Here is a 21016-nt window from a genome sequence, read left to right as displayed (position 1 = left end):
GCGAGCTGCAGTTTCACTCACGCCTGATGTTGATGGAATGCATGTTCACATCTTTGAAAGTTTGCAAGTTGAAAATTCAGTTATAGGGGACTTCCTGTAGCCAGGTGCCCCCCATCTGCCGGGTCTCGGGAGTCAGCCAGTGTGAATGATGGGGGAATATTGTGTCCCCAGCTATGGTGGGGTGGACAGGAGATCGAGGACCACTCCACAGACTGGGAAGTTTGGGAGTTCAGAGGAAGAAATGACCATCATGGGCAGAAAGAGTTAGGCTGACTACAGCTAGGCTCTGAAGAGAAGGGACCAGCTTTCCAATGGGTGATGGGCAGTGGGCAGCCCACAGAGACAGAAGAAAAGGAAGTAATCTTGCTGGCATGACGCTTCAGCTCTTCAGTGCTCTGTCTCCCACCAGCTGCTGCACAGTTATTCTTTTTGTTTGTTTGTTTTAATCTGACCTGTGTGGCATGTAGGCTCTTAGTTCCCCAACCAGGGGTCGAACCTGGGCCCCAGCAGTGAAAGCGCTGAGTCCTAACCACTGGACCATTGGAAAGGTTCCAGGTGAACGGTGTCCATAGTGTCCCTCTGTTGGTGCTGCTGACATCGCAAACACTCAGAGGTGGCTTCCTTCAGGGACCTGGTTCCCAGAGCTGGAGGTGGGGATGCTGCTTGAAGGAACTGAATGTGCTCTGTGTTCCCAGCATGGGTTAGGCTTAGAACAAGGGGCTTAGTCTGAAGCACCTCAAAACCTCCGCCCAGGTTTTCACACTCTTAAGTCTCACCACTGAGGTGTTACTGTCCATTGAATTCTAGTTCCTTGAATCACTAGCAGTTATAGATGGATTAAATGAAGATAAAGTTGTGATGTGCTTTTGACTTTGCCTGATTAGTCTGTTAATTTTTCCAGTTTTTTTTAACCCAAGCTCTAATTGTAGTCGAATTTGCAATCTTTTCTTAATTTCACACTCAGAAACTCAGGTTGCTGAGTTGTATCTGCAGGTGGACAGTTGTGTCAGTCAAATCACCTAAAAGAGGGCTGTGGCTCTTCTCATGCAGGCGCCTAGAGTCGAGAAATCTGAAGCCCACTGTGCTTCTTCATGGGCTGTATTTTTTTATTGTTAATAATTGAAACATAGTTGATTTACAATGTGTTCAAGTGTACAGCAAAGTGATTCAGTTATATATATATATATATATATATATATATATATATATATATATTTCAGATTCTTTCCCTGTATAGGTTATTACAGAAATACGGAGTAGAGTTCCCTGTGCTATACAGTAGGTCTCTGTTGGTATCTATTTTATATTAGGTACTGTGTATAAGTTAATCCCAGACTCCTTATTTATCCCTCCCCTCCTTTCCCCTTTGGTAGCCATAATTTTTTTTCTGTGTTGTGAATCTGTTTCTACTTTATAAAGAATTTCATTTGTACCATTTTTTTTGGATCCCATATACGAGTGATATCATATGACATTTGTCTTGTCTGACTTACGTCACTCAGTATTATAGTTTCTAGGCCCATCTGTGATGCTGCAAGTCGCATTATTTCATTATTTTTATATGACTGAGTGGTATTCCACTGTATATATATAGCACGTCTTCTTTTTCTATTCATCTGTCGATGGACATTTAGATTGCTTCCATGCCTTGGCTGTCAGACTTTCTTGAATAGTTAGTATTTCCTTCAAATGATCCCAGGAGAGCTCTAGATCAAGAATACTTACCTTTGAGTGAAGTCAAGGTCGCTCATAAGAGCTTATTCTCTAAGATATAGGCTCATCCTAGGGAGCTGTTTGATGTGCAAGAGCTCAAATTCAGCCACTGAACTCTGCCTTTACACATCTGTTCCAATGGAATGCTAATTTTCCTTCATGTTGCACCTGTGTGTATGTGCATAAACTCTCTCTAGCCTTAGTTTATAACAATCTTTTTTCAGTAAATCTAGACAACTAAGAAATTTTTCACTATTTTCTAGAGCCCTGCCTATTACTGATAAAGTCCTGATCAGTTTCCATCTTTGGAATGCCATGGTTCTGAAATCCCTGAGTATTACTGCAAGCAGAGTTCCTTCTGAGAAAAAGAAGCCTTGGAATGGGTGGATCTGGGTTTTTTCTTTACATTTTGTTAATTTGGAGAATTTTACTAACCTCATGTCATCCTTAGCCTCAAATTGAATCTGTGCAGTGGCTTCATATGAGTGGTATCTCTACAAAAATCAAAATAAACACAGAGCGCTCTTCTGGAAGAGTGATTTTGCCATATCCAGATAGGAGTTAATATAAGGTTTAATATTTTTCTTTAGATCAATTCACATTCTTACATTTCTTTTTAAAGATCCTGTCTAGCATATTCTAAACAATAGACTGGCATCGTAACCAATGAAAGAAAATGCATAATAATTAAAATTTAAAGTCCGCACCTGTAGTCATTTCACAGCTTTGGAAGATGTCACGTGGGGGAGATGTGATATTGGTTGGGCGGGGGGTAGGGGCAGGGGATACTGAGGTGGAATGAGGGAAACAGACATATCTCCCTGGCTTTAATATTCAGTAAGGTTTAATTTTACTTGCGAGTTGTTCACACCTTGATTTTTCAACTTAAATGCGATTGATACCTTTGGGTCCAGATGACACTGTTGTTGGAGACCATCCTGTATAGCATGTTTAGCAGCATCCTGGTCTCTAACCACTAGAGGCCAGTAGCACACCCCAGGTGTGACAAGACATTGTGTCTAGATATTGCCAAGAGCCCCGTGGGGAGGGCAGAATGGTGCCGGGTCCAGGACCACTGTGTTATATGTAGATCATTGTTTTGCTTTCACTGCCATTGTTGTCACTGTCTTAAATGGTTTAGTAAGTGTGCGTATTTAAAATATGCTACAGTTTTTGGTTTTTTTTTTTTTATCTTGAGGGGGAGTGTGTCTATTTTTGTTTTTTTTTTTTTTTTGACTGTGCTGAGTCTTCATTGTGGTATCCGAGGGCTTCTCTAGCTGTGGAGCACAGCCTCTAGAACATAGGGTCAGCAGTTGGCGGTGTGTAGGCTTAGTTGCCCATGGCATGTGGAATCTTAGTTCCCTGGCCAGGGATCAAATCTGTGTCCGCTGCACTGGAAGGCAGACTCCTAACCTCCGAACCACCAGGGAAGTCCTGGTGCTGCAGTTTTTGAGATCTTGTTTTAGCATTTTTGTGCCTATGCCTGAAACCCCTCTACTTCCAAAACAGAAGTGGCTATGGCCATTCCTAATCCCAGTTTAGGGTATACTGAGTCCCTTCTCTGAGACTTGTTGATCAGTTCTCAAAGGCCTCTCCTTAATAAATGAAAGACTGGATCTTCCCTACCCTCCTTGTGGGTTTCCAGCTTATATGCAAATATGCTTTGTTTTAAGATAATCCAGTGGGAAATGATTTTCTGTGTTATCCATTGTTCACCTCAACCGAGGCTTTCATTTTGGTAAGATCTACTTCCATTCAGTGTATGATCTCTTAACTTGCATGAAGTTCTAATGATGCTGGTTAATATCACTTATCCCTTTTTTGTTTGTTTTTTCCAATGAGAAAAACTGAAACTTAGAGAGGTTAAATGGCTTCCCCAAAGCCACACTGCTGTCTTCAAGCAAAAAAATGTTCACATTAATTGCGATTCATAGATAACCTATCGATATATGGCAATTATATGGATTCATAGATAACCTGTTGATATATGGCAGTTATGTTGCAAATACTGATGCCTTAACTTTTAAATAAAATTCTAAACCTAATTATAAAATTATAAACTATGATTATTGATATTTTAAAAATACTTCAGATGAAAACTTGAAAGAAATTTACCCAAATACTAGTAGAATTTATGTTTAAGTAGGAGACTCTTGGCAGTTTTTTTTTTTCAACCCTCTTTTTAATTTCTCAATGGGATGTAATATATTTCTGTTTCTTTAAAAAGTAAAATGTAGAAGTCTAAAAATGAAGGAAGACATAGTTTGGATTTATGCCAGAGTTTCTCCTTTTTCTCTACGATTTTAAGAAATTGTCAATCGACTTTTAAAAAGTACAATGTGAGAGTTGTGAGTTAAGTTTTACGTGAGACAAATGAGGACTATAATCCGGGAGACAACATTTCAGATAACTGAGAAATTGCTCCAAAGAGACAAAGAGGAAGGTCAGTATATATGTGATTTGGGTGGAGGGGGAGTACATGCAATCAAGCACATACTTTTTTTTTTTAACAGAAGGTTTCTGTTAGTTCTGGGGAGCAGTTATCACTATGAAGGATTTTAGTGCTTTTCTAGATATAAGAAGATACAGAATTGGGCTCGTAAAATCATCTCCTGAACATATTTATTAATAACTATCTGAAGATCTGACAGTTTTTCCCTGAGCACCGAGTGGGTCGTTTTTGCTCTCCACCCTGAGCTCCTTCGGGGGTGTTGAAAATCAGCAGCTGCAGCAGCACATAATTTAATCTTGTAAAGGTAGATGGCAAATGTCAATTTGTAGTTGACAGTTCATATTCCGCACATGTCCAAATGTAAGCGTCCGTATGTCTGGGAACAGCAGTCTTTCAGAGTTGATTTTCTGTGTCTTTGGGCAGAAGGCCGGAGCTTCCCTGATAGCTCAGTTGGTAAAGAATCCACCTGCAATGCAGGAGACCCCAGTTCGATTCCTGGGTCGGGAAGATCCCCTGGAGAAAGGGATAGGCTACCCACTCCAGTTTTCTGGCCTGGAGAATATACAGTCCATGGGGTTGCAAAGAGTTGGACATGACTGAGCAACTTTCACTGGTCAGAAGGCCAGCCTGGCACCTCGTGTTAGAGGAAGTAAATTCATAGGCTACTTCCTTGGGGAACCCAGTCAAAATAATGGGTACTAAAGCAGGCAGTGTGGCTGCGCCCTCTGTTTTCAAGCACATTCAAGTGCATTACATGTATTGTTCACTGTCTTTCTATTATTAGTGATCAGCTCCGCTCAGATCATCAGGCAGTGGATCCCAGAGGTTGGGGGCCTGTGGTCTAAGGAATAGTGATAGTGCCCAGTGTCAGGTGGAGATGCGGTCAGTGAGAATGGTAAAGCCTGTGAGTGTTCTTGACCAGGAACCAACCCACACAGTCTCCAAGTGTTTGTGCTGTTGACCTCTGAGGTATGGTGGTGATGTGGTCTCTCCAAGGACTCACAACCTACTTATAAGCAATTCCAAGAGCACAGATGCCCGTGGAAGCACATACGCCCAAGCTTCATATACAATGCCCAAGATGAATTTTTCACATTGAGTTTTTAAAACTTGGACAAATCCCAGCTTCCCCTCACTGGTGTGCCATTTGTCTTAGTATGCTTTAAAGCAGCAGGGGGTGGGGAGGGGGGTAGGGCGATGATTGTCATGTAAGCAGAGTGGTGTTTGCAAGTGAGAGCTCAATGAGAGATGATGATGATGATTTTAGAAACAGTATTCTGGTGGTCGAATTGAACAGTCATTCCTGAAGGACAAGTATCCAGAGACACGTTGTTAATCCTCTCTCAGATTGGAGCCTGCAGAACGATGCTGTGGATTGAGTGGAAGATAGAAAAATGGTAAACTAAAGACATACATAACCAAGAGGAAGGGGAGGTGCCCCTTGGCACCAGCAGAGAACCTATAATCAGCGTCTGATGCGTTTCCTTGAGAATCAGTGTGTTTGCACATTGGTCCATTGCATCTTAGCAGAATCTAATTTGAGGAATGAAACGCTGACTAACAAACACAGTTGAGTGAATTCCCTCAGTGCTCCTGAAATATAACAGAGCAAGGAACAGTATAATGAAAAATAACAGAGAGAGTAGCTCAGGGCTTAACTTATGATCAGTGTTCATTACAACAAATGACACTTTCACTGCAGAGTTACCATTAAGATTATTGAGTCTTATGTAATGTGGTTCCCCTCTGAATAGATTCCAGAACAGCTTAGCCTGTGAATGGGAGGGCTGATGCAAGAGGAGGACTAAAAGTGTATTCAATACCCTTATTCATTTTTCCCATTGGTGCTGGGGAGCCTCCCATTCAGAACCCTGGACAGAGCAAAAGAGATGGCACCTTTCTCCAGGAAGCGCCTCCATGATCATCTTTATCATTGAATAACATGGTTATGTGTTAACGTTCAATGAGGACCAGGCTCAGAAAGTGACTAACTTTTTTGGTAGTTTTATATCCAAGGCCCCTAGCTTATGTTCTCTGCCATTTCTTTTCTTTTTTTTTTTTTTTTTCTCAAGCATACAAATTATAACATTTAAGAAAATATCTCTTTGGAAAGAGATTGCATCTTGTGCAAAACTTGGGCATGCAGCCATGAGGCATTTTCTACCTTTGTGGCTCCAGATGAGTTTAGAATGGACAAGCCCAGTTCAGAGCACATTGTATGTAAAAGTCTTGTTGAATAAGCACCTGTTGGGTACCTGCTAAGCACTTCGGGTTATTTCATCCTCCTAAGGACCCTATGAGCTATGTACTATTATTATCATCCATCCCATTTTCTAGATAAGAAAGCATGCTCAGAGAAGTTAAGCTCTCCAAGATTACCCAGCTTCCAGTTATTTTTTTAACCCTCTTTTTTTTTTTATTATTTTAAATTTTTTAATTTGTGTTGGGGTGTAGCTGATTAACAATTAGTTTCAGGCGAATAGCTGTGGGACTCAGCCATCCATATACATGTATCCATTCTCCCCCAAACTCCCCTCCCATCCAAGCTGCCAGGTAACATTGATCAGAGTTCCATATGCTATATACAGTAGGACCTGTTGGTTATCCATTTTAAATATAGCAGCATGTACATGTCCATCCCAAACTCCCTGTCCTTTCCCCCCAGAAACCATAAGTTCTTTGTCTAAGTCTGTGAGTCTCTTTCTGTTTTGTAAGTAAGTTCATGTGTATCATTTCTTTTTAGATTCCACATATAAGGGAAGTCAAATGATATTTCTCCTTCTCTGACTTACTTCACTCAGTACACTTCTTTTTCAGTGGCAAATACTAAATTCAGACTCTGGTCCTTCACCCTGCTCTGTCTCCTGGGCCCCACCCCCACCTGTGGGCCAGGGGGTCGGGGGTGGCTGCTTGGTCTACAGAAGCTCGCCACAGGGGGTCATGAGGGGAAAGCAGCGGGGGTGAGGGGTGAAGGGATAGACATATGCACACAACTATATTTAAAAGGGATAACCAGGGGAAGCAACCTAGATGCCCATCAGCCGACGAATGGATAAGAAAGTTTTGGTACATATACACAATGGAATATTACTCAACCATTAAAAAGAATACATTTGAATCAGTTCTAATGAGATGGATAAAACTGGAGCCCATTATACAGAGTGAAGTAAGCCAGAAAGATAAACACCAATACAGTATACTAGCGCATATATATGGAATTTAGAAAGATGGTAACGATACCCCTATATGCAAGACACAGATTATAGAACAGACTTTGGACTCAATGGGAGAAGGCAAGGGTGGGATGATCTGAGAGAACAGCATCAAAACATGTATATTATCAAGTGTGAAACAGATCGCCAGTCCAGGTTGGATGCATGAGACAAGTGCTCGGGGCTAGTGTACCGGGATGACCCAGAGGGATGGGATGGGGAGGGAGGTAGGAGGGGGGTTCAGGATAGGGAACACATGTAAATCCATGGCTGATTCATGTCAATGTATGGCAAAAACCACTACAATATTGTAAAGTAATTAGCCTCCAACTAATAAAAATAATCAGGGAAAAAAAAATGTTAACCCCCCCCAAAAAAAAAGCAGATAACCAATTTTAAATTGGTTAAAGGACCTACTGTGTAGCATAGGGAACTCTGCTCAAAGTTAGTGGCAGCCTGAATGGGAGAGGAGTCTGGGGAAGGATGGATACTTGTATGTGTATGGCTGAGTCCGTTCAGTATTCACCTGAAACTGTCAATACCCTAATACAAAAAAAAAAAAAATGTTGGAAGAGTACAGCTGAACTTCCCTGGTGGACCAGTGGTTAGGACTTTGTGCTTCCACTACAAGGGAACAGATTTGACCCCTGGTTGGGGAGCTAGGATCCTGCATGCATGCCATGTGGTGGGGCAGATAAATGGATGAATGGAACACAGCTCAGTGAGGAAGTCAGGCTTGCCTGGGATGCAGCAAAACTCCTGAACGCACATGGTCTAGAGCTGTTGCTGCTGCTTGAGCCCCTTTTAGTGAAGATCTGCTTGGTTGCCTGTCCCCAGCTGCTTGCTGAGTTTCTTTGGCCCTTACTGTTGTTTTTATGTTTTCTTGCATTGGGAAAGAAGGGGACTGACTATACTTTGCCCTCACCAAGTTCACGGGCTTTAGGAGTTCTGTTTGTCAGCCTGGTGACCTTTCCAGGCTCATACTCAAAAATACTACACACAGACATACTGGAACACCCTCTAGGTAAATGGAATGACTCTTAAAAATATGTATGTATACACTTTTATGTATATTTATAAAGCATATGTACATATTTCCATCCTTGCTTTTCTAAAAACATTAAAACTAACCATGTGTCAAGAAAGGGTCCATCAGCTTTCAAAATGTCTTTCATCTAAGTACAAAAGATGGCTCGATTGCACCATTTTCAAATGGTCTCTATCTGTGTTCTGCAGCATGGTAGCTGCTAATAACATGTGACTCTTGAGCCCTTGAACTATAGCTTGTCTGGTTGGGATATGCTATCAGGGTTTTCAAATACTCACCAGATTTCAAAGACACTTAGAACCAAAAAAGAAATCATTAAATTTATATGATATACTTACTAAATCATTTATCCTTAGATTGGGAATAAAATAGATCATTTACCATGTTGATACAGATTACCCATTGAAATGATCATATTTTGGATCTATTGGGTTAAATTAAATATATTCCTAAACTTGATTTCATCTATTCCTTTTTCCTTTTTTAATGTGGCTCCTAGAAAATTTAAAGTTACCTTTGTGAATCTCCTGTTTTGGACCAAGCTATGCTGTACATACGTGAAAGTAGAGAATATGTCTCCACAAATTGGAAGGACTAATATGTGTTTAAAAATAAGACTTTAAAAATAGCTTTCTGAAATATTTATGAGAGGAAAAATGAACTCACTGTAGGTATTCAGTAGGCTGACTAAGAGGGGCTTGTTTTTACCATTCCAGGCAATATATGTCAGGCAGAAATCTTCTTGATTAACAGCTCTTCAGGGAGGAGTATTTTTCCATGCCAAGATAGGTCAGTTCGAGTCATTTGTAATGGAATATTGTTTTCTAATATTTGAAATAACTGTTGAGTACGTGTTTCCTTTGTGATCCCAGGTGTCATCACGTGGCCACATCATGACCACATTGTACCCCACAATAAAGCAAATATCTAAATAAAGTGAGTCCCATGATGTTTGGTTTCCCAGTGCATATAAAAGTCATGTTGACATTGTGAAGTGTGTGATAACATTATGGTTAAATATATATATATTTATATATATATAAAGAAACCACCTGTAATGCAGGAGACCTGGGTTCGATTCCTGAGTTAGGAAGACCCCCTGGATAAGGGAATGGCAACTCACTCCAGTATTCTTGCCTGGAGAATCCCATGGACAGAGGAGCCTGGTGGTCTACAGTCCGTAACTAATGCTTTCACTTTTCCCAGGCAGTCCAATAGTTAGGTCTCTGCACTTCCAAAGCAGGGGGCACAGGTTCAATCCCTGGTTGGGGAACTAAGATCTCACACGCCACACAGCATGGCCAAAAAAACTAAAAATTAAAAAATAAATAACGCTATTGGGAAAATGGCACTAGTAGACTTGCTCTACGTGGGGTTGCTGCAGATCTTCAAATTATAAAAAAGGCAATTTCTGTGAAGCCCAGTACAGCAGGGTCTGCCTGTACCAGAAACTGACAAAAGAGCAGCACCAGGCTGGATTTTGCAGAAACCCCGGGCCTCTGGCACCTCCACCTCACACTTCTACTTCCGCCTCACTTCCACCGCCTGTGCTTAGCACTAACACCTTCCAGGAGTGTTTGCCGGGTGCGATTCCTAGATGAAACACTTGCGATTCTTGGATGAAAAGGTCTGTTGTGACAAGCTCTTCTCTCTCCACCCACAGCCACGGTTTTACTCTGAGACTTCAGGGCCCAATGGGGCCATCAGGCAACTAAAGCTGGAGCCCCAGGGGAGAGTCCTCGCCGCCCCCCAAATTCCCAGGACCCCCACCCAGATTCATGGCTGATGCACAGAATTCTCCGGTAGACCATTTTTAACATCCAGCAGAAGCCACAGACATCTTAATTTTTAACCTTTTTGCACTTGATGACCATAAATTTCTCTGAAACTCTTAAAAATCTGATTAAAAAAAAAAACTAGGAGGAACTAGATGACATGTATTAAATCTGCTGAGTATATCAAAGCTACAATTATTTTTTTTTAATCTTCCATTCCTTTTTGGAGTATATTTTTGCTGCAGAACTCAAAACTCAAGGAAGATGGGGATCCAAAGGCTCTTCTGTTCTTGAGCTCTCTTAGATGTTTTTCTCCATTATTCTCTTCCCCAGTTGTTGGGCTAATTCCCAAGCACCATTTTGGGGTTTTTGTTGATTTCCTATATCTTAAAAAAAATTTTATTGGAATGTAGTTGATTTATAGTGATGTATTAGTTTCAGATGTATAGCAAAATGAATCAGTTATCCATATACATATATCCACTCTAGTTTTTTATTTGTTTTCATTGGAATATGGTTGCTTTACAATGTTGTGTTATTTTCTACTGTACAGCAAAGTGAATCCGCTGTACGTTTACATATATCCCTTTTTTTGGGATTTCCCTCCCACTTAGGTCCCCACATAGAATTGAGCAGCCTTCCCCGTGCTATTCAGTAGGTTCTCACTAGTTAACTACTTTATACATAGTCTATCCATAGTGTATACATGTCAATTCCAGTCTACCAATTTATCCTACCCACCATTTCCCCTTGGTATCCATAGGTTTGTTCCCTACATCTGTCTTCCTTCTGCTTTGCAAATAAGATCACCTGTACCATTGTCCTAGATTCCACATATATGTGTGAATACACGTAATTTGTTTTGTTTCTTTGCCGCAAAAGCCTGGCTTCTCCTCTACTGCCGACCTCTGGCCACTAGTTAAAATATTGCAATCAGGAATGGAGGGAAAGCACAGTCAACTTGACCTGCCATGTTCCAGGGGTGGCAGGGCTTGGCACTTCAGAGACAGCCCAGCTTAGATGAGGGAAGAAGCGACAGGAGACAGTGACCAGAACTGACTTGTAGCTGCTGCTTCCTGAAGTCCACCTGGCAGGAGCCTCATGGCTGCATCCATCTGTAGGTAGATGCACGCTTTCTGGTTTTGACTTCTAAGGTGATTTCTTTTTTTTTTTTTTACTCTCTTTGCTGTGTAAGTGGAACATAACCTCACAGACCATCTAGTGGACATGGAGGAGAGGCAGATGATACAGTGCTGCCTAGAATCTCAGGCACCATGCTGTAATGTAACCTGAACGTAAGAGGAACCTTGGAGATAGGTTTCATTGAATGTGGTTTTTCCGAAGGGTAAATGAGTTTTAATGTAAGCAGAGTCCTATACAAGTTTCATACATACAACGTGCAGGTTCCATTCAGATGCCCAGCTGTGACCAGGTTGCAGCCATTGCCCGTAGGGTTTGATCTAGGTTGGTTCTGGATGCATTCTGAGTGAATGCTCAGTCGGTGTGCAAGGTGAAGGGCAGGAGGGTGGCAGTGCATATATTAGATGGCTCCCACCCCTGTTTAAATACAAATGCGCCATTTCCTATGTAGGAAAACACAGATTACCTTAGTCAATGGATTAACTCCAAAGCCTTCTGCCTCCTGAGTCGGTATTATCTGCCATGCACTCTGAACCCTGAATAGACTAGCACTTAGAGATGGCTCGCTCTCTGTTGACCTGGCCTTGAGTCACCTGCCAGTGTCGCATCATCCGGTCATCGGGGCTGAGAGGGGAGGAGGGCCCTGGAAGCAGGGAGTCCACATTAGTAGCCACCGAGAGGAAGAGGAGGATGAGTAATAATACCTGTAGATACGCTTTACCGTTGGCCTGTGTCTGAGAAACAAAGACCCGGCGGAAGCTTCGCTGTTTGGACACTGGTATTCCAGTTGCAGCGTCATTTATGTCTAGACCCCCAGGACAGCTGTGCAGCCCTCCGTGATGTCTTTTGTTCAGGCTTAAATGAGTTAATACAGAAAATGCCGCAGAAGCTTCCTGTGGAAATGCTGGTGTATAGCGTGTGCTGCCTGCGTTTGGCTGTTACAATCACTAGCTTAATAACTTAAAAGGTCGTGAACACCGAGCCTTTCCTGAAGGAACCATGTGTAGCTTGAAAAACTTCCATCTTTCCATGATAATAAAAATTCATTCTGATGTTTAATTTGTCTGAAGGAAAGGAAGAAATCCCCAGCGTTTTTATAATGTCCATTTTGACTTAATTCTCTGTGTTAAGCTATTCCAGCACTCAGCTAATTCTTGCTAATATCAAATGATGGTTAATATTCAGTAAAACTGTGCTGTAAAGGAATTGAATGAAAACCCCTGGTCACACAGTATTTTGAGAGGGACCCTCCAGGACTTCCCTTGTGGTCCAGTGGTTAAAACTTCGCCTTCTAATGCAGGGGCTGCAGGTTCAGTTCCTGGTTGGGTAGCTAAGATCCCATATGCCTCATGGCCAAAAAAAAACAGGGCATAAACAACAGAAGCAGTGTTACAACAATCCAATAAAGGCTTTAAAAAATGGTCCACAGCAAAAAAAAAAAAAAAACCTTTAAAAAATTTTTTAAAAAGAGAATCTCCACAAGAGAAGAATGGATGGCTCCCAAGCAGCTTCACAAAATGGCGCCATGATGCACTTACTGCACCTCACTCTCCTCTCCAAGCCTCAGAAACCCCACAGAGACTGGGGGAAACAACAGAAGAAACTTACGTAGGGGCCCGGAATTCTGTAACAGAGGAGATCTGCCCCTAAAGACTAGAAGACTTGCCTTGGCGTGCACAGCACGTGTTTTCTCAGTGAACACCTCTGTATGGGAAACATGTCTATCATCACTTGATGAGTATGGAATTAAGGAATGAATCAGGAAATGTTCCTCAGCTCAGATACTCTTTCGGGGCAGTACTGATGAGCCTACCTGCAGGGCAGCAGAGGAGACACAGACAGGAACGACAAGTTTTTGGACACTGTAGGGGAAGGAGAGGGTGGGATGATTTGAGAGAACAGCATTGGAACAGTCACATTGCCTTATGTAAAACAGATAGCCAGTGGGAGTCTGCTGTGTGATGCAGGGAACTCAAAGCTGGTGCTCTGTGACCACCTTAGAGGAGTGGGATGGGGAGGGAGGGGGATTTAATAGGGAGGGGTCATACATATATCTATGGCATTCCATATTGTTGTATGGCAGAAGCCATCACAGTGTTATAAAGTAATTATCCTACAATTAAGAATATTTTTTAAAAATATATTCTTTCAGTCCACCAGTAGATGTTTATGTGGTGACTAGTGTGGCCAACGCTGGAGAAATAAAAGGATTAAGACACCTCCTGCCTCAGAGGCACTGATGATCCGGCTGGTTAAGAGACTCAGGTAGTTGGATATTTCAGTAATCCTAGTAAGTGCAGTGGTGTGTGCTTTCCTTCAGTCAATCAGCAAACAATCATAGTGTGCCCGTGGTGCACCGGTCAGAGGGGATACTAATGAAGACAGACAAGATTCCCGTCCTCTTGGAGTTAATCTTCCATTAAAGGAGGTGGCAAACAAAAATCAATTAATAATAATCAAAATAATTATATCGTGACTGTGGTATGAAGGAAACGAATGTGGTTAAAGACAGAATGCGGGCAAAAAAGTCTCTTAGGAACTCACATTTGAAGTAGATCAGAGTGATGTGTCTGTCATTCAGGGCTCAGTGTTCCTTGGAATGCAACAAACACAAAGCGTTAGAAGAAATTTATATTACTAATAATCCAGCAGTACGTAAGTAGGTTTTTTAAGACATGACGTGAGCAAGGGCTCAATGTCTCTGGACTCCGTTTCCCTCCATCTTTCAGTTCTGCTTTGCCTGCTGATTTCTTTCCCAGGCAAGCTCTCTTCTCAGACGCCACCATGGCCAGCAGCTGATCTAGGCTCCTAATTCAACTCAAAAGAAAGGGCTCTTCTTCCCAATAGCTTGAGCTAAGATCTTGGGTCTTTCTGTGGTTGGCATAGGTTGGCCACATGCTCGTGTATGAACCAGTGTCTGCACCCAGAGTAAAGAGGGAGGGTTGAGACTGAATTGTTTTGACACCAAAGTTATTGAAGTTCTTTCCCTAACCTGTCCTTTCCCTAACCTGTGCAACAGGGACAGTACGATGCCGATCTTAGGGAGGCCTGGAGAAAAGCATGCTGGACAGAGGGGATAGAAGTACGGACCTCAGAAGTGGGCAGAGGCCTAATTTGTTTGCCCATGTGCTGGAGATTGGGAGCGTGCAGGGTCATGGCAGAAGGCAGGGAGGTGGCCCCAGCTGTACCATGAAGCCTTGGAAGGGTTGCAGTGGCACCATGTTTATTTCTCTTCCTGCACTTGCAGACATTGCCTTATCAAGGTGCCCACAGAACTCCCAGCTGGGTCCCACCGACGCCCACTGCCTGCGTCTACCCCACTCTTGGAGCTGCTGATGGACACCACCATGCTTCTGATGCACAGGGTCTCTCTCCAGCTTTCTTCATTCATTTGGCTGGCTTCTGATCAAATCTTGCTGGCCTGAGTTGTGCTGGTATTACTTGGGGAGACTTTCTGAGTTCCTGCTTTGGTTCATTTGTGTTGACGTGATCATTTAACACATAGAGGGCAACCTTTCTGCCTTTAAGTTTTGGGGTCACACCTCATTCTTGCATCGACTCTCATATCTCTCCAGCCAACTCTGTATTGAGTGGACATGAAATTTAAAATGGGTTGTACAATGTGAACAGAAGCAATAATTTGTGATTATATAGAATTAACATCTAGCTGTCCATGTTAAGGGATCTATTAGATAATTACTGTTTAGCTTTTGAGAGCCAGATTCTAGTTAGTGAATTTTTTTTTTTTTTTAATTTGTGTTGGACTATAAGGAGATCCAACCAGTCCATCCTAAAGGAGATCAGTCCTGGGTGTTCGTTGGAAGGACTGATGCTGAAGCTGAAACTCCAATACTTTGGCCACCTCATGCGAAGAGTTGACTCATTGGAAAAGACCCTGATGCTGGGAGGGATTGGGGCAGGAGGAGAAGGGGATGACAGAGGATGAGATGGCTGGATGGCATCACCAACTCAATGGACATGAGTTTGAGTAAACTCCAGGAGTTGGTGATGGACAGGGAGGCCTGGCGTGCTGTGGTTCATGGGGTTGCAAAGAGCCAGACACGACTGAGCGACTGAACAGAACTTAACTGATAGTTGATTTACAGAGCTGTCTTAGTTTCAGGTGTATAGCAAGGTAAATCAGTTACACATATGCTTATCAAGATAGTTAATTTTAATAGTAATGTTTTCTTAGGAATAATTTTTGGTGGTATTACATGCATGTAATAGAAATAATTTCTTGCGACATCCCTGGCAGTCCATTGATTAATGGACTTCTATTGCAGGGGTCAGAGGTTCGATCACTGGTCAGGGAACTAAGGTCCTACATGCTATACCACGTGGCATGGTCAAAAAATAGAAAACAACAACAAAATAAAGAAATGCTTGTCACTTCCTTGCTTGTGTCTATAAATAGGTTTGTGTATAACCAACACATTGACACCTCTGCAGCCTCAATGTAACAGTATCGCTAAATAATTCTTTTCATAAAAAATATTCTCCAATACTCCAGGTCTGAAGTCTATTAAGGAAGTAGCTTGCTTAGAAAACTTACAAAAATGCTCTTCCTCCTGTTTTCCTTTGTTTTTTAGTTTATTCTGGAAATTGCAACATTTAGCACTTTGCAGTTTAATTTAAAAGGATTACCTATTCTCTTAAATGCTTAAGCAGGGAAGCAAGTTGCAGTTATTGATTTTTCTCTGCATGTATTCTGTGAAAGCTGTATTTGCTCCTTCCCCAGGGAGCCTTACCCCCCGAACTGCATGCTTGCTGGTGACAGCTCAGACCTCTGATACATAACCAAAGACCTTGCCTAATATCCTTGCAACTGCTTGGGGAATTTTTATTAAGTAAAAGCATCATTAGAATAGACAGGATGATGAAGTTTAATGAGCATCTTTTGTGCATGAGATTGTTAGTTTTGTTCTGCCAGAATCCTCATTTCTCTCCTCCAGTGGGGCAGATAGTTAGTCTAGAATGTATGGGGTATTTTTAAAATCTGCCTTGCATTTTGTTTTTTTTTGTGTGTGTAGTTTAGTATCTGTCCTAAGCCAGCTACAGATTCTTCTTTCCTATTTATACAGATGCTGTTTGCACACATGTATGTTGATAATTTCTTTTTACACTGTATGTTGGGGGCAGAGAGCAGTGAGGGTTATAAGGGAGAATGTAGAAGACACCTCCTGGTGCTAGTGAATTTCATGGAACCATCTCTTGGAGGTTTGATCTCAAAAAATCATTGCCTTTTGAATTAATGAGACTTCTCATGGGAATATGGTAACTGTTCCCTTTTTTTCTTTAAGACTCAGCAATTTAAGTGCTAAGGTTCTGTCACCAACCCCTCAGAAGCTGCTAGATAGGATAAATAAAGATATGGCAAATGCTTATTAATAATCTGGGCTTCACACTTTGTCCACAGATTTATTTGCGGAGATTGTAAATTTAGCATCCTACCATAAGATTACAGATTAGACACAAAATGATTTCTCTCCATTATTGTCACTGGCCATATACTGAGATTTTTCAAATTGGTTCTTTTCTTGGTCTGTATAAGGACTTTCCATGGAAACACCCAAAACAACAGGAGGGAGGCATATGACAGGAGCAAACGACTTAAGCACAGCATATTGTACCTCTCGTATACCTGGCATTCTGAAACATAATATTTACATAGCACACAATGTGCTTCCAGCAGTGCCTTGTGTATGTAGAATACAAAAGAGGTGAAGTCTGCTGTCCCCACCCTTGAGAAAATGGTAGGCTGATGAAGAGGACAAAACTGAGAAATCCAGAAAGATGGTGGTGGTGATGGTTGGTGGTTTAGTTGCTAAGTCATGTCCAACTCTTGCAACCCCATTGACTGCGGTCCCGCAGGCTCCTTTGTCCATGAGATTTCCCAGGCAAGAATACTGGAGTGGGTTGCCATCCCCTTCTTAAGGGACTCTTTCTGACCCAGGGATCAAACCCGTGTCTCTTGCATTGCAGACAGAGTCTTTACCACTGAGCCACCAGGAAAGCCCATATACTTAATTCCTAGAAAATTTGAACTCTGGAGTCATTACCTGGGGGTGATCTGCACCTTTTTCTAATCCTTAGTTTCCTCATTTGGAAAATGAAAATAATGAAAGCCCCTTCTTTCTTGGATAGTTGCGGTAGTGAATGCTGACTGCATGGTAACCATATTTACCATGTGTCCTGATCAAGGCACTCTTTTAGTACTTGGAAATAACAGACAAGAGCAGAAAGTACTTTGTCTATTCTGAAGGACTTAGTGATGAAATCTCAATAAACACCACAGTATTTTGTGAAGGCAGAAATTGGACAGGGGGCAGAGCAGAGAAAGCTGTGAAAAGCCTGAATATGTGGATGAGATCTGAGTTGTAGAAAGGATGGGGGCGGGCATTTCAGGCAGTAGTAACACAAATCAGCCAAAAACTGAGGCCAGAAGGAATCCTGGCTGACAAAGGCCTTAGATGGGTGTAGCACTCAAAATTTTTTTCAAATCAACTGCAAGGTGTAGGCAGTATTCAGATATTTCCAGTTTTCAATAAAGATAAGCAGAGATTCCAGAATGATAACAGACTGTAAGGTTACTGAGCTAATAGGTGGCAAAGCTAACACTCAGCCTACCTTTCCTACACTCTACATTGCCTTTCTCTAGATCAGCGTTTCTGTATTTGGTCTGTTAGTGAACAGAGAGAGAGGAAATTTGGCTGGGTAGGCATTACGTGGCATGTTCAGTGGACACTCTGTCACATACTGGGCTGGGTACCTGATCCAGTGGGTAGTGGACGCTGCTTTCCATGCATAAACCAAGGAGAGAGAATTCTGTCAGTTGTGTGTAGGACACTTGAAGGAAGGAAGGAACTGTTATCAAGGAGATCAGGAAGGGGGGATTCTCTGGTGGTCCAGTGATTGGGACTTGGTGTTTTCACTGTGGGGCCTGGGTTCAATCTCAGGTTGGAGATCTGAGATCCCATAAGTTGCACAGCATGGCCAAAAAAAGGGAGACCAAGAAGGAACCAGTTAAACACTAATCTAATGGCCATATTTTAGGGTAGAAGAAAAGGAGAATGAATAAAATCATAGGATGATAGAAATAAGAATAAGTACCATGAAGCATCTTATTAATCCATTGAGTCATGGACCTTTTGAGAAGCCGATGAAAGCTGTGTTCACTTTCAGGTGAAAAAAGGCACATATAACTTTGCTTGGAGCTTCAGATCCTCCCTTACCACAGACCGAGAATCTCTATGGTAGAGGAGGATGTAATAATTGTCCAGGGGAAAAATAAGAACAAGGATAGTGCATTGGAGCCAGGGGAGGAGACTTCTCAAGAAGGAAAAATGCGGCCCCCAGTGGTGGTCATTGCTGCAACCATGAAGGGGTGTGAGGGTCTGCACGAGACCCTTGGATTGAACAGAAACAGCAAAACTCAAATGATTTTTTTTTTCACAAAATGAATATGCCCATGTTAAATAAATATACCCACCAATAATAGAAGAGCATGCATATCAGACTACTACTCAATGTAATGTTTGCTGAGAAATAAATGTATTCTCATTCTCATGGGCTGGAATTGTTTGCTGTGCCGTCTTAGATGTCACCAGGCAGGGGTGTTGAGTTGTGTGGAGTGTCGGGAGCCAGTGTGCAGACAACTTTAACACGATGCCTCTCAAGTGACCAGGCTGGTGACCTCTACTGTTCACGGCATCATTTCATGATGAATCCTCCAGAGCTGATATTCGGCCGGGGTTCTACAGACAGCTAGCTGCTGTGGTCAGGGGCTGCTCCCACAGGGACCAGACGAGAGCCCTCATGAGCTAAGTGATGCCGCCTCGCTCATCACCCACAGCACAGGTCATCCATAGGCATCTCACCTTTGAGGATTCTCTTCACCGTCAGAAGTCTGTTCATCAGACTCCTGAGCGTAATTCATCCTTTCCTGTCACTTTAACTGGTTCTCTGTTGATTTTTCTCCTTCCATGAACTGCTCCCAGTCATCCTCTGTAGACCTCAGCTTTCAGAGGAGAGATGATTTTCCAAGACTCTGTGCCACAGGTTCACTCCATATTCTGAACTGATCACTTCACCACTGGTGGCTGCAGCCCCATCCGTGACAGGGAGCCAGGCTCCCTTGTCAGTTTCTCACACCAGCATGACCAGATTTCAGTGCCCCTGGAAACCTTCCCGAGGTAGAGTCTGCCCCCCAAGCTCATGATGGCAAAGCTGAACTCCTAGCTGTGCTCAGAGGCAGTGTCTGGGAAGCAGGAGGAATTGGCCGGCTTAGCCTGGGTCTTAGGCCTTCACGAGAGGTTAAAGGTGGCAGCTGTTGCCCTGGAACACCTGTTCTGTGCCTGCACACAGCCCCTGTCCGTGTCTGATTTAATCTCCCCCACAAGCCCTTCAGGATAGCAGTTTTCATCATTTTGCAGATGAAGACATCAGACTGTGGCAAGTTAGTCACCTGCTCAATGTCACACGTCCTTTGGAGCAAACAGGGTTCGGGAATGCAGATGCTTGAAACCCCAGGACTGTTCTCCAGAATCCTCCGTGCAGTGAGCCAGGGCTCTTGTAGGACTAGATGATGGGTACCACCTGAGCAGATCACTGAGGGGATGTGCTCATCAAGAAGCATCTTGTGCCAGGATCCAAGGGTTAGTTGAAATCTTCAAAGATCAAGGAGGTGGAAGTTACATAATGAGAGGAGAGTACAGAATGGTCAGGAGGACAGAAATCCATCCTGAAGGCTGCAGGTTGTATAGATCAATCCTGTTTTTCACTTCCTATAATGATGCTGGTGAGGGGAGACTGTCCCTCCCAAGTGAGCTCATTCCCAGAGGAGCAAACAGTTCATCTGTTAGCATGCCTTTCATATCCAAGCCAACCAACCCCAAGCCCCAATCCTAACCACTTCTTTTCTCTAACTCTGATGCACCAAGCCAATATTCCCCCTGATCCAGGTACTGGGCAACTGGAGATCACTTCTTTAGCTCTAGGCTCTGAGATTTTAAACAAATTCTTCACCTACCCTGTTTCGCCCATTCCTTCCTGTGAAACCACCCATAAAGACTCTGGGCTTTGCTCTCCCCGGGGCTCCTCTGCCTCCCAGTCAACCTGGTGCTTCCCCATGTGGCCCTGCACGTAACTGCATGTGATAGAACTTCTTTCCAAGGCATTGACCTGCCCATCTGGTCACTGTCCCCTCTGTAAATTAAATTCTGGATGCATTTCAAACATGGACCATGACTATCAGCTTCAGCGCATAGAGGGATCCAGGCCCATCGTGTCTCACTGTAGCAGAGAGGGGTAGTTGGCCTGCCCACCTCCTCTCTTCTTGTAGACAGCACACGTTTTTCCTTGGAGATTCTCCTTCTGTGGCCTTTCTGCAACTTAGTTTTTAACTTTCCTTTCTTGTCAGTGAGTTGCTACCCCAGAAGAAAATTTCTCCAGCTAAAACTAAGCAAAATCCTTCACAGACAGCCCCAAAGAGATTCAGTTACTGTATTGGTTCCCTGTTGCTGCTGATAACAAACTAAGATGATCTTAGTGGCCAAAAAGGGCTTCGCTGGTGACTCAGTGGTAAAGAATCCACCTGCCAACACGAGAGGCATGGGTTCGACCCCTGGGTTGGGAAGATCCCCTAGAGGAGGAAAGGGCAACCTACTCCAGTGTT

The 21016-nt window shown here is 42.8% G+C and overlaps 1 protein-coding gene and 1 non-coding gene across 2 annotated transcripts in view; one reads left to right on the top strand and one right to left on the bottom strand.

The window, feature by feature from the left end:
* Positions 1–21016, top strand: part of RSU1 (Ras suppressor protein 1) — a 196795-nt gene that overhangs the window by 170757 nt on the left and 5022 nt on the right. The window lies entirely within an intron of this gene.
* On the bottom strand, positions 476–547 carry TRNAE-UUC. The gene has a single exon. It is a non-coding gene; the product is annotated as a tRNA-Glu (tRNA).

This window comes from Cervus canadensis, chromosome 10 (assembly GCF_019320065.1).
Source record: "Cervus canadensis isolate Bull #8, Minnesota chromosome 10, ASM1932006v1, whole genome shotgun sequence".
Classification (NCBI taxonomy): Eukaryota; Metazoa; Chordata; class Mammalia; order Artiodactyla; family Cervidae; genus Cervus; species Cervus canadensis.
The sequence above is the reverse complement of the archived record's forward strand: the minus strand, read 5'-3'. Positions and strand labels throughout refer to the sequence as shown.